The sequence below is a fragment of the Protopterus annectens genome, chromosome 3.part1 (assembly GCF_019279795.1).
Source record: "Protopterus annectens isolate FY-2018-M chromosome 3.part1, PAN1.0, whole genome shotgun sequence".
NCBI classification, from domain to species: Eukaryota; Metazoa; Chordata; order Ceratodontiformes; family Protopteridae; genus Protopterus; species Protopterus annectens.
The window spans coordinates 655,974,757-655,989,671 of NC_056732.1; positions in this window are offsets into that span (position 1 = coordinate 655,974,757).

A 14,915-nucleotide genomic window follows, 5' to 3' on the forward strand; every position below is an offset into this window, starting at 1 on the left:
AATGCTAGTAGCAAGATAAACGCCCAAAAATGCAGAGTTCTATTTTCATTAAAGTGGGCTTTGTAGCTTACTATTGATGTTCCAAACTCACTCACAGACAAAGTATTACAAAGAACGCTGGCTTTGCTTCGTTCTGTTAAACACAAATTATATTGCTCGGCAACACATTGCAAAAACGTATCTTTGGACCAAAGCATAGAATTAAAATGTACAGCAAGGTGAGCTTATAGTTGAAACCAACACTCCAAACTCACTCACGGATGAAACGCTGCACAGAAAGAACACTGACTCCCTCTTTCATCAAGCATGAAGCTGAAGACTCAACAATGTAACAGCTCTTTAAGCCAAGATACTAAACAGCTGATGCGATGTTTCAATGAGTTCTACTGAACATAAAAAATGTAACATCCCAAATACAAAGACGATAAGCGCTTTCGGAAATTCCTTCATCAGATCATGTTGAATTGGGATACCATTACTTATATTTATACCAAAGTCTTGGCCAATGAAATTCAAAGTGTAGAACAGCAACTCCAGAGTAGTTAATACCATCCACTTAACTTCTCAATTCAACAACACGCCTACCCTTCATCCAATGGTAGGTCTTCTTGCTTTTAACATTGGTTTGAGCGGAATAATAGCACTAAGACCAGGGGCTCAGTCTGCTCGCAAATTCACTATCCATTTGGTTTCACAAATTTCTCTTTTATTAACTACATCATCTCTTTTAACATCTTCAGATAAATTTTCAATAACTTTAAAAAAGAAGCTATGACTAGGGAATTCCAATACATGTACCGCCAAAGCATTATGAACGTCTCCTCTTCTAATATCTCCCAGATGTCGTAATGTTCTCTTTCTAAAATTCTGGTTGGTTTTTCCAACATAGAAACATGGACATCCTTTACAGGTGGCTAAATAAACAACGTTTTTGGTGACACATGCGGCTTTGCAGTTAAAGGTGAAAACTCTACTCATTCCTGGATAATTAAAGGTATTACTACTGTCAATATGTCAATATGTCTGCAAGCAGAACAATTGCCACATTGATAAGTCCCCTTTCTCCCTACTACGGTAGGTTTCTGGAATCCATCTTTCATACATAGCAGACGTGTGGTTTACAAACAGGTTTGTAGCCACCCATTCTTCTGTTTACAGCCAGGGATAGTATGCGCATATGGCTGAGTTTTGGACTTCACACACCATGCCGTCCATGCTTACACCCCCCCATTATTCTATCCTCTTTCATACATGATGCAAACATTATCTGATATGTTCCCTATAGTTATCATCTCATCCCAGCAGTAATTTGGTGTTGGTCCAGAGTTCATGCAGTAGGACATGGTGGACATGTTACTGTGATTTTTCCACATGGCCTTGCATTTGGGTTCTGTGGACTGTGTTATGTTGTTATTTGGGAGTCCATGACATGACATACATTGACAGTACAGGTGAGACACAGGCCTCTGGCAGAGGACTATAGGCCATTTGGTAGTGATGCGGGCCAGCTGTAGCAGGCCATTGCATTATGTCACTCCTACAGTCCCATACTGCAATACACTATATTCCCCTGGGGTGACAGGGTAGGTGTGCAAGGTGTTCATGCCAATACTTTTTGTCATTATTGATCCAGTGGTGTGGATGGTGGCAGGGTGCTGCTTACAGCTAGGGACATACCTGCATGGGACACCTGTTCTGCATGCTGCATTCTTTTGCTATTGCCATACAGAGGTGGAGTCATATTGTACCCATTCCCAACAGCAGGGATAAGACCGGAGAGGTACCTGTGGGTGGTGGTGGGTGAGCTGGGTGCATGTGTGCTATGAACACTACTTGCATCTGACTCACAGATATGCATGGGGCATTACACTTATGCTGGCTTGTGCAGGGACATCAGCTCTTTCTCAATACGTCATTCCTATGACCTTTGTGGTCTGCTAGTATTTTGCCAGACGACATCAGTATTCCCTACTACAAGCCCAAATAATGTGCTGAAAACCTGTATGTACAATTCCAAGGGTGTGTCCATTTGACAGTTACGTATTATACACTGTCTGGGGTACTTCCCCCTATGTACTGCTTGTATGTCAGGGCCGACATTCATGCCATGTCCATCTTTCAGATGGTGATTCATATTACTTCCAAACATTTACCGTGGCTTACTGCTGGAATGTGTTTTGCTGGGAAACATTGTGTTTGCCACTGCAGTTATGAGAATTTGGCCCTGTCATCAGCAGTACTGGGCAATGGCCACCAGGACAAACCTCGCCATGCATACATACTGACCACTCTCACACAATATATGGCACACACCAACCTAATACACACAGACCTGCATATTGTACACATGCTACAATCTATCCTGCTACCTTGGCCAGCTCAGGTAATCTGTGCTCCACTGTTATTATACCTACTCATACATGTTACTGCATTTCTGTATAGGATTGGGAGGAGGGGAGGCACACCTGACTGTTACTACTTTTCTACATAGGATTGTGGGGGCACACCTGACTGTTACAATATCCTACACAGGATTAGGGGGCATACCTGACTGTTACTACATTTCTACATAGGATTGGGGATCACACCTGACTGTTACTACATTTCTACATAGGTTTGGGGGGCATACCTGCATGTTACTACATTTCTACATAGGATTGGAGGGGCACACCTGACCGTTACTACATTTCTACATGATATTGGGGGGGGGCACACCTGACTTTTACTATATTACTACATAGGATTGGGTGGGGCACATCTGACTGTTACTACATTTCTACATAGGATGGGGGGCACACATGACTGTTACTACATTTCTGCATAGGATTGGGGGGGGGGGCACACCTGACACTTGTACACATTTACTATGACTGTAATGGTATTTCAGGTATTCCATTTCATTCTGTATTCTAACCTATCATGCTGATTAGAGGAATATCAGTGTACTACAGGTCTTAGGTTTGATTGACCTACATTTCAGTTTCTGACTTCTTAACCTTCAGAACTAACATCCCACTACCTGACCTGCTGTAGTATGTCTGTGTAGGGCTGGGGGGGGGCTGTTCTCCTTAGCCATCAATCAGAGGCCTTAGCACAGCCTTAGTTTGTGTTTGTCTGTGCCTGTCCTGCTGGCTGAGACTGTTGTTGGGTATGTGAGCCTCCCTGACTGGCATGTGTGCATCCTATGGACACACATGTGGCCCAGCACATTTCCTGCAGTGTGTTTTGTCACCTTGTCTAGCACTGGCTACTATGGTGTCATCAGTATTTGTTACAGATCTCATGCTACCACTATAGGTGTCTGCTATGTGCTGGCATCCCATTCAGCCACCCAATTCCCTTGCATGCTCACATCCTTACCATAGATACAAGTAACAACACATACTACTCCATTTGACAATTGGTAGGAAGAGTGACTTACCTCATGGCTGTGCCAGTATTGAGGATGGTGCTGGAGGGTTGACTATGTTGCATGCACATTGTACACTCTCTATACATGGTTAAGCACAGGTAGTATCATGCTTGGCATCCCTTTTACTGTATATGCAAGTCAGAAAGAGGTGTCATTCCCTGGGTCCCTACCGTATCAGTGTATGTTCTATGCATTGCCACTTTGCCAAGGCCTGGGCATACTGCACACGCCTCCTTCTGCCTACTGGGTCAGGCTCAAGTTGTTCCTCCTCTGAGTCACTCTGTGCCTGTGCAGGTCTTGGCAATGGTGGTGGGCTGTGTGGCCCTTCCCCATGCTGTCCCTGCTGCAGCTGTTTCCGCAGGATCATATAGTGTAGCATGGCACATACTATTACAGTTTGGATACATGTAGCTGGTGAGTACTGCAAGGCTCCACCGGATGTGTCCAGGCACCAGAACCATGACTTGAGCATCCCAAACACATGCTCTATTTTGATTCTGGTCTGTGAGTATGCCTCATTATGGAGTTCTTGTTCAGGTGTGTGTGCATTTCTGATGGGCGTCATCAGCCACGGCTCCAGTGCTTAACCAGCATCCCCCACTAGATGGTCATAAGGGATGTCCCCATTGGTAAATCTCTGGTACAGCTGCATCAGATGCCAGATGTGGGAGTCATGAGCTTCCAGGGCAGCCAGCAAGTACACACATTTACTATAATGCCCTGGGCATCGCACATGAACTGGCAGTTGATGGAGAAGAAACCCTTGCAGTTGATGTACACTCTACCCTGCTCACTGGGTGTTTCTTTGATGTATATGTGCATGCAGTCTATAGCACCCACTACCTCAGGGTATTCTGCTATTTGATGGAAGAGATGCATATTGCTGGCCAACGCCTCATGGGTGTTGTGAAATATATGTGCTCATCGGCATGTGCTGACATCGGATCCAGGAACTGGTGGAGTACCCTGGATGCTGATGCCTGTGAGATACCCATGATATCGCCAGTTTACCTTTGGAAGGTACCTGTGGCTAGTATTCTTAGGCCTACACATACCTTGGTATCCACTGGGATGGGTTCCCCTCTGTTAGTTCTGTGTGTGAGGTGTGGCTGGCACAGCTCAATAATTTGCTGTAGGAGGTCCCTGTCCACCCTATAGCACTCCACTATCTCCAGCTCATGTAGCCCCTGGTAGGGTACCCTGGGTCTGTACACTCTTCTCCTTCTCCTCACTGTGAGTTGGTCAACAGCATTCTCATCCTCACCACCCTCAGCCTCTTCCACATGTTGATTTATGATAGCTACTGCAGCCCCTATCATTTTGTTGATTTTGTTTGGTAAAGTTTCCCCACTTGTGTACATCAGTGGTGTAGAGTATGTGGGTAAAACCAGAGGGAAAGGTGTTTGCATAGTTTATAGTGGTATGCTGGGCTGGGCTGGTCTGCTGCCTGTGTAATTGGCAGATTCTGATACATTTCACCTGCCAGCTATGCTAGTTCTCCTTGATTGCCATCCTACTGCTGTTTTCCCTTTCCATTGCCTTCCTGTTTAAGCTGAGGGTTGCACTGCACAAACACAGTGCTCAGATGTGCACAGAGCTGCTATTTCCTGGTTTCCTTTTTTTCTCTTTAAAACCCAGTGTGCGGTGGGCACACCCACTTAGGCAATGTAAAGAGTACTAGGCAGTCTCAGACACACACTCTTGCTTAGCTCTGCTAACCTCAGGGCAAACCCGAGCGATAGGGCTCCAATAGGCTTACAGTATGCCTGACACACCCCTTTATTATATCAGCTAGCTCTTAGACTTGCATCATGCTCTTCCTGCACCTACACATTTGGGTGCAGGCTAGCCATGAGGGAGAATCTGGGATTCAGTATGATTCCCCTCATTTGCATAGGATTGCCTGCTAATGCATAGTTACAAGTCCCACAGTGAGCCTTCCCCCTTAGCAACAACTATTCACTGGCCATGTTGTCATCTGCATACCATTGAGTATAATGGCAAAATAGTGATTCTGGATACAATGCTTATTTCAGTTTTTTTTTTATTTCACCCTGATCCCTTTTGTGCGCCACTGTCCTATGCTTAAACAGCCGAAATTGGCTAAAAAAAATAAAAGTTATTATTTTTTTTTATTTTGGCAACTGTTTTCTATGCTGATGGCCATATATTTGGCCATTGGCATGCTTTCAACATAATATACACTCTTTATTTGGAGCTGTCATGGCTCCATTTTGTAGTTTGCAGAAATGTACTCGGTTATTAAACAAGTATATTTCTGCAGACTACACTAGTCCTGCACGGCTGGCTGCCAGCTTCCTGGATCTCAAATTTACCTCATTTGCATGGTTTTCACCTGCAAATGGGGTAATTTGCACAGAGGAGCTGTGTACATGCAGGAATAGTGCAGGAGCGCTCATGCATGTCCCTGGAGCTTATTCCTGGATCGCACAGTGGCCATATTGCCTCCAGCAGCTCCTGCACTATTCCTGCACACCGTGCAGAGCTTGCTGAATCTGGATGCACATTTTTATAATAAGGATCTTGATACATAAACATTTACTCAAAATTTGCCTAAAAATGAATTCACTAATTAGGTGCAAACTTAGCACTCATTGCAGTGCCACAAATTTGCTTAAAAATAAGTGCTAAAAGCAAAAAAAATATTAACTAAAGAAAGCCTACCCAAATCCAAACAATCCCATAACCCACTGACATATCTTTAAAAAAATGAGCTATATCTTATATTCCCTGCTCACGCTAGATTGAAGAATATAAAAAAGCAACATCCACCATGGTAAGATAAAATAATCTTGTCACCTAACAGCCTTAATAAGCTGCCAGAAATAAATACTGTCATGTATGTAAAAAGTTAATTGAAAAACACAAGGGTTTAATAACATATCTAAAATTGTTCTTAATCTTTCTAAAGGGCCTCCCACTTCCGATGCTGTGAACTTCTTTGGTGATCACTGGAACTTTTATATTTTTTTGAGTGAAGCATAAAAAGTGGGCATACATGCATTTGAACTCTCAAGTTTATCAGCCAGTTTTTCTAAAATAATCCCTTTCTGAACTAATTTATCAGTGATGGGCATCACATTAATTTGTTTCTGATTTAAATGAATATAATCTAATTATAAATATTTATCTACATTATTCAATAACTAAAAACACAATTTTATAATCCTCCCTCTACAAAATTATAGCATTTCCCCTTTTATCTTCTGGTTTTATAAATGATAAATCATCCTTTTGCAACATTTTTAAAAATTTCCCAATCTTCCTTAATAAAATAACTAGAACATTTATCCATGTACCCCATTATTTCTCATAAAAAAAAATCTGTTGTTATTTTATTAGTAAAATGTAGCACAACCATTTTTTTTAACAGAAACATAATCAAAGTCAAACTTACCTCAGTCTCTGGTGTTTTAGAATCAAATAACACTTCAAATGTAATTTTCTAATGAAAAAAAGAGATCCAGGACAACCTCCAATTTAGATATTTTAGACGTAGGGATGTATTTTTTAAACATAATCAAGTCCATTAAGCAAGTTTAATGTTTCCTTCCATCCCCAGGTGAATAGGTTTCAGAATGATATGATTCCCACTCTTTTCACTTTATAGGCTGTCTTTTTAGGGGGGATAAAATCTTGTTTGTTAATAGTATTTATAGATGTGTAATTTCAAAAATATTTATTGCACACAGAAAATGGTGGACTTCTGTTCTCTTTAAAGCAATCTTCCTTTTCATTTTGTTTCCATGTGATAAAACACTGATGAATACCATAACTATCCTCCTCTACCTCTGGATGACTCTTATGCCCATAAGAACATGATATACATGATGAATTCTCTCATGGAAGCCATGTTCTTTTCTCTTTTTTGGGGGAGGGTGGTCTAATGGTTAAGGTGTTTACCTTACACACACAAGGTGCAGGGTTTGAGTCTCAGAAGGGATAATTGGCTAAGCTTAAAATGGCTCACAAAGGCAGTTAGCCTAATACTAATCTATGATCTATTGGATTAGTGGATAAATTTAGTTTAATAATGTTCAGAACTCTAGAAGGTAATTTTCCAATGCACTAAGTTCTTCTTTTTGAGTAAAATCTTTTAGGTTGCCAAAGTATGCTACTTTTAGGCTAAAATATATACAGTCCTGATGAAAACAAAAAATGATAGATGTGGAAAAAAGAACAAGGAGCTGTCTTTGTCTGGAAGAAATAAAAGAGCATGTTATCAAAAGCCTATTACTTTGTTTAACCAGAACCCTAAAAGTTAAGTTAGTTGAAGAAGTTAGTCTAGAAACTAAAAAAGAAGGACTTTTGTTGTGTGATATGGATCCTTGTCAAAATGTTACAGATATTAAAATAATGAAAGTTGCCTTTATGGATATGGAAAGTAAGATCCCCTTAGTGACAGATATGCTAGGAGAAGAAAGTGACTAGAGCCCTAGGTTTCTCTTTGTAATGTTAAATTAGAGGAGTAGTCAGAACTACGGCAATCAGCAGCAGGCACTTAAAGAAAGAGAAATAATAAGCTAAATGTAAAGGAATTGCTGAGACTAAAAGCAGAACAAATTCACTGACATAAATTATCTTTGTTAGATGCATAAGCAGGAGGAGAAACACCTGCATCTATATTTGCAGTTGAACAGGCTGTATCCTCTACTTTATGTCAGCATACTGACAAAAGATTTCCTGACATAGCAGATTCACACATAAGCAATGCAATTTTTATCAACATACAGTGGGAAGATGATACAGAGAAAACATTTATTTATTTTATTTAACATTTGCTTACGAGGAAAGTCCAACTTGGAACAAAGCCAATTTTCAGCAGATGCTCAGGAAGAAATGCACCAGGTGCTTGTCTTTGTAATGTGGGATGAAACCAAAGCACCCAGAGTAAACCCACATGAATGCAGGGAGGACATAAAGACTCCACACAGCAGGCACTGCAGACAAGAATTGAAGTGGACAATCTCTTGCTGTGAGGCAGCAACAACACTGCTGCACCACTGCACCATCCAAATATACTTAGAAAAGAAGAAGAAGCAGATAAGTAAGTTGACCCTATCCCACATACATATTTTGATATGAAGAATGAATTGCAATACAGGGCAAACAAGGACAGTGAAGAATTACTGCATCAACTGTTAATAAGAAAAAAACATTGTAAACCACTTATAATGAAACTGGCACGTAGCTTGGGGGATACTTGTGTAAGGAAAAAAATAGAATTTTAGGTAGAGTTGATTTGCCTGGTATATTAAAATATATTAAAACCATAGCCAGTTTAAAATACCTTCTTACCATTATATCATTATTCAAAAAAATACATTTGTTCATAGGTTCATAGGTTCATAGGTTGGTACAAGGCTATCAGCCCTAGGGCCTATACAAGTCTAGCCATAACAATTCCCTGGCTATTTCTTCCTACACTATTTACTTCCTTGGACCCCTGTCTAGCAGGGCAGTGTGACTGACATGCTCCCCGGGGTGACTTTCCTTTCTCCCATCCAATCGTCAAGGTTCCTTTTGAAGAGGGCCAAAGAGGCACTCTGCTTGACATGTATGGGCAATCTATTCCAGAGTCTGAGGAGTCTCTGGGTCAGGAACCTATCCCCGCATGTTTTGTTTATTGTGATGACAAGGTTTAGATCCCTGGTGCATGTGGCTCTGAGGGATTGGGATTTCTTTAAGTGTAGCATGTCCAACAGCTCTGGGTTTGACACGGCCTTGTATGTTAAGCAGAGATCGCTTCTGAGTAGACGATATGCGACAGAGTATAGCTGGAGTTTTTTAAGGCAGACAGCGTAGGGCATCTGCTTTAGGCCTGTGATTCTTGTAGTGAGGTATTTCCGCAGCCTTTCCAGTTGTTGCAGATGTCTTGACAGGTACATACCAAATGGGGCATTGTATTCTGTAATGGGTCTAATGAGGGATGAGTACAGCAGGACAATGACCTCCTTTTTTCTGGATGAAAAGCCCTTAGTGATGAGGTGTGCCACATAGAAGGATTTCCTGACTGTTGTGGCGATGTGGTTATCGAAGGTGAGACCACTGTCCGCCTATGTCCCTAAGTCTCTTGTCACACTTTCTGTGTTTAGTGTACTGCCACCTATATGGTAATTCACGAGTACATGTTTTTTTCCCAAAGGGGATAACTATACATTTCTTGGCATTGAGCTTGAACTCTTGGCTCTGGCACCAAGCATCTGTTTCTGTAAGGCCCTTTTGTAGAGTATCCACATCATTTGGGGATTCAATAATGGCTCCCAGTTTGCAGTCATCTGCGAACTTTGTTAGCCAGAGTCCCTTAGTGTTGGCCTGCACTTCAGAGAAGTAGATGCCAAACAAGAGCGGTCCCAGGACTGAACCCTGAGGTACTCCACTTGTCACTTGTCTGGAGCTGGATTTGGAGTCGGCTACTTTTACAGTGTGGGTTCTATCGGTAAGCCAGTTAGCAACCCATTGGGTGACGTAGGGATTAATGCCCAGCTTAGTAAGTTTATCTATGATTCCAGAGTGGGGGGTGGTGTCAAAGGCCTTGGCAAGGTCTAGATAGGCTGTGTGGACCACCTTACCCTTGTCCATGGCTCTGGAGACTGATTCAAAGAAGTCAATCAGGTTCAGAAGACAAGATCGGCCCTTCACGAACCCAAACTGGGTGGGGTCCAGTGTTTGAAGGTTGCCAATGTCTTTGTTTATAAGTTCCATGATAATACTCTCCATGGCCTTGCAGATAAGGCTCATCAGACTGATGGGATGGTAGTTTCTGGGATCCAAGGTGGATCCCCCCTTGTGGAGTGGGATAACTGTAGCTCTCCACCACTCAGTGGGCACGAAACCTGAGGTGAGGCTATGATTAAACATGATACTTAGGTGAGGTGCCAGTTCATATTGTAGTTCATGTAGTACACAGCCCAGGATGTCATCTGTTCCCATGGATGCTGTATTCTAAGCTTTGGAGAGTGCGTTTTTTACCTGTGTAGCCGTTATTACCGGAATTTGGCAATCTTCCAGTATTGAGATGGGCCATTTAGGGGGTGAGATGGGGGTGAAGTTGGCACTGAATCGATCTGCCAGGATATTGGCAATATCCTTGGGATCAGTATATTTAATGCCATTCCGTTTTATCTCAGAGCAGATCTGAGCATTGCCATTTAGATTCTTGACATAGTTATAGAATGCCTTGTGGTTGTCTTTGGAATCTTTGGCAATTTTATTTTCGTAACTAGCTTTAGAGGATTTTATGAGGGATCTCAGTTTCTTACTGAAGCTGGTAAAGGAGTTTTTTGCATCCTGGGATTTTCCTCTTTCCTGCAACAGTTTCTTCCTTTTGTTGTAAAGTTTGTTTATGGCAGGGGATGACCAGATTGGCTTCCTTTTTTTGGATGAGAGCATCTTGGTTCTATTTGGGATGGCACGATTCATGCATGAGTGGATGTGCTCGCACAGTGCCTTAGTGTAGGCTTCAGCAGTAGAACTTTCAGTTCCTGTCTGCATGAGTGTCATGAAGTTTATAACTTCTGACTTGAGTAGCATTAAGTTAGCTTTGGAGAAGTTTTTTTATGGAGGGTTCCTTACTGGGGGGTGGGGGTGGGATGTGGATGTTAAGGGTGATTAGCTTATGGTCAGACCTGACTAACGAGTGGGTGATCATAGGTGAGGAGCCTCAATTTCCCATTTTGGTAATGACCAGGTCTAGGATATTGGAGCCCCTGGTGGGACTATGGATTAGTTGATCCAGGGCATTGAAATTTATGAATTCCAAGAACCGTTGGGCAAAGGTGTTGGTACATGAATAGTTTTCCCAGTTAATGGCAGGGTAGTTAAAATTACCCAGTATTAGGGTGTTTGGTTCTATCTTAATATTTTCCAGTATGTTTAGAAAGGTGTACTGAGAATCTTGGGGTATGGTGGGGGATCTGTAGCAAGCTACAATTTGGATTGTAGTCTTACCTAGTGTTAGTTGCACCTGGAGAATTCCAGACACATTGTGTTGGCCAACTAGCCTGGTGGTGTGAATATCCTTGGTGAATATTGACACTCCTCCACCTTTAGTGTTTCATTCCTGCTTTGGTGGCCAAAAAGTGTGGTAAGAGTTGTAGCCTGGTATTGCATGGGTGCTCTCTGGAGCCTTGAACCAGGTCTCATTTACTGCACAGATATCAATGTTCTCCATTTTTAGGAGTGCCTCGAGAGAGTGCATTTTCAGGTTTAGACTTCTAGCATTGAGTAGCATCACCTTCAGATTTTGCATGCTTGTATGTTACGGTGGTGGTTTTGTCCTTTGAACTTTGCCTAAAAAAGGCACCATAGGGGTGGCAAGAGCCTTAGCCCAAAAGATGTACATAGAGCTTACCAGTTCTGTGTTATAAAGCTCATTGTAAATCTGTTGAGTTCTGGGCAATAACCTCTAGCCAATAACATATCCTTTAACTTCATATATTCAGAAGAAAAAAGAATCAACATTTGAAATCTCTTGCCAAACAGACATACAATCCCTTCACTAAACTTTCTTTAATATTGGATGGTTATTTTCAGAAAAAAAAGAAAGAAAAAAGTGTTAGAATATGTGGATTTTTTTTTTTTGTATATAGTAGAACTACATCAAAATATTGTCTACAGTTTGGAAGTATTCAGCAATCATCAAATTCAGAGATGAAAATAAATTTCGTCTGTCAATAAGTTAGTATCAAGTCACTGTATCAGGGCACAAGCAGCATCCATAGCTACACCAGTGAAATTATTATGAAATACTACTTCCATAAAATTGCAAACAATGCCGAGATTACTGTTGGTTAAAAATTCATTAACACATAACATGTCACTAAACCAGTCTAGCCCAGTGGTGTTTGGAACAGAAAATAATATATTTATAATATTCAATGCAACAAATAAAACCATCCTCTTAAATAGCTTATTTCTTTATTTATTTTATTTTATTTTATTTTATTTTATTTTATGTTTGTTTACTGGGATAACAAAATAGTCACACACCACCAAAGGGTAAAGATTCCTGTGGCTTCACAAATAGTATAACATGAAAAAAACGATAAAAGCATCCACCAGAATCATACACAGCAGCTGTTCCCTTTTATATAAGTATCAGATACGTAAAATGAAACGTCTTGAATAAACAGTTCCTTCATGGACCATAAAACACTTTTATTGAACAAAAGTTAGTGCTTTCATCATGTTGGCTTCCTCAGACTTATAAAAAACATAGAAACAACGTGTTTAAATAACTAATGATTACAACTGATTGGTTGTCATAGGATCTGATATCATTAATAATTAAAAAGTCACTAATACTCCATTATAGCCGTTACGTATATTATCAAGTTAAATGAAGAAGCATATGTAACACTGAATTAACAGTTCAATAATCTAAAATACTCACTAGTTAGTATATATTTAAAAACAAATTAAAATGTGGCCATGTATCAAAACCATACTCATTATTTCAAATAAATAACATACTTCATAGTCTCAAGAATATATAATAAATAATTCTTAAGTATTCCATTCTAATAAAATTCATTTGAAATTCTTATTGCACTAATAGTAATGTTACTGGTAAAACATAATTCAAACTTCCTCATATTTTGACACTTTTAACCTTATTTTGCAAAGGATAGGTTTCAATGGGACCTTGTCATTCAATCCTGGAAATTTATCCGCTCTACATCTAATTATCCACCTTAGCTCATATTCCTCTGTGTAGCTTTTTAAATCACCACCACGTATGTTGAGATTTACCGTCTGTATAACAATAAATTTGAATACGTGTGAGACCTAATGCAATATTGTGTTTTGCTAATACACTGCTCTCTGAGCCTATACGTATATGATATACGTGTTCCCTAATTCTCTCACGTAATTTCCTATTTGTTTTGCCTATATAGAATGCTTCACAGGCTGTGCACCTAGCAAGGTAAATTACGTGTTCAGTGTGACATTCTGCTGACACATTAAATGTAAATTCTTGACCTAATGAAGGATGTGTAAAAGTTCTTCTTGCATCAATATACTCACACTGATAACATGTATTACATGGTTTAGTAAAACCATCTAATTGCATACTATTTAATTCTATATCAACACAGGACCGATGACACAACATCTGTTTCAAGTTCTTCTTATTTTTGAATAAGAACCTAGGGGTATCTCCTACAATTTCTCTTATATTTTCATCTAAAAGTAATGTGCCCCAATGTTTTGTGATCACTTCTTTAATCACTCTGATATCAGAAGTAAAAAACATCGGGACCTTCAGTAAATTAATCCTGCTTTGCTGTGTAGTATGCTCAATATCATAACCACTTGAAAAGTAGGGGTGTGCTCTAGACGTTCTCAATAAATTGGTTTCTCTGATAATTTTGTCCACTTCTATTGGACTATATTTTCTATCAATAAGTTTAATTCTAAGATTTGTTAACTCTTATGCATATCCTATATTTGTGGGATTAAGTCTAGACACCCTCATGGACTGGCCTTTAAACACATTGTTAAATACATACTTGGGGTGCATACTGTCCCTATGTAATAAAGTGTTCCTGTAACATAATTTCCTATAGACCCCCGTGTTAATAAGGCCATTCTCAAGTCTTTCAATATTCACATCTGTTTACTGGGATAGTCTGATTGGATGGGAGACCCATTTTCAGTGGAAGAGCGGGTGGAAATGCCCCACAAGTTATAGAGAGTACACATTCATAATTAAAAGGACATATGTTAAGATAAATAATGTTGGTATGGACATCCTTAGTTATTTTAGTTAATACTATTCATAATCATGGAAAAAGAGTATTGCAATATTTAGAGAAACATAAGTACATTTAGTGAACATAAACATAACTGAGAGAGAAAGAATATCATAATATTTAAAAAAACATAGTGAGGGGTGAATATAGGAAAGAATACATGTTAATAGTTAAATGTATAAGTAGATTACTTAGTCTAAGTATGATGAAAAGCTGGCACAGGGAAGTTTTGGGTAGAAATTGTGGTCACCCTGGATTTACACAGGAGCAAAGCCACAACTTAGCTAGATGGGACTTGAGTAGCATTTTAAATTATTGAGGGTTAGCAGTGGTTAGTATGGTTTGGAGGGTCAGATTCCAAGTCCTGTGGATATGGTTGGAGTAGAGTGAATCACCATATAAGTTATTAGATCTTGTGACTTGTAGCAAGAGCTTGGCAGAAGATCTGAGTTGCCTTAACAATTAAGAATTGATATGAGTGAAAATCAGTCATGTTTTGCACTATTAAGTTACATAACATAACATTAATTCTCTGATATACAATGCGAATTTCATTAATTGACACAGTGTATGCTTTAATATTTATCCTTTCTAGCTCAACTGTATCCAGCAATACCATGTTTTCACCTTTATCAAGCTTCATCAGCCTAAGTGATTTATCTGTACACAATTCAAAACTAATTTGTTTTCATCATGTAAAAGATTAGAATGCATTTGTTTACCTT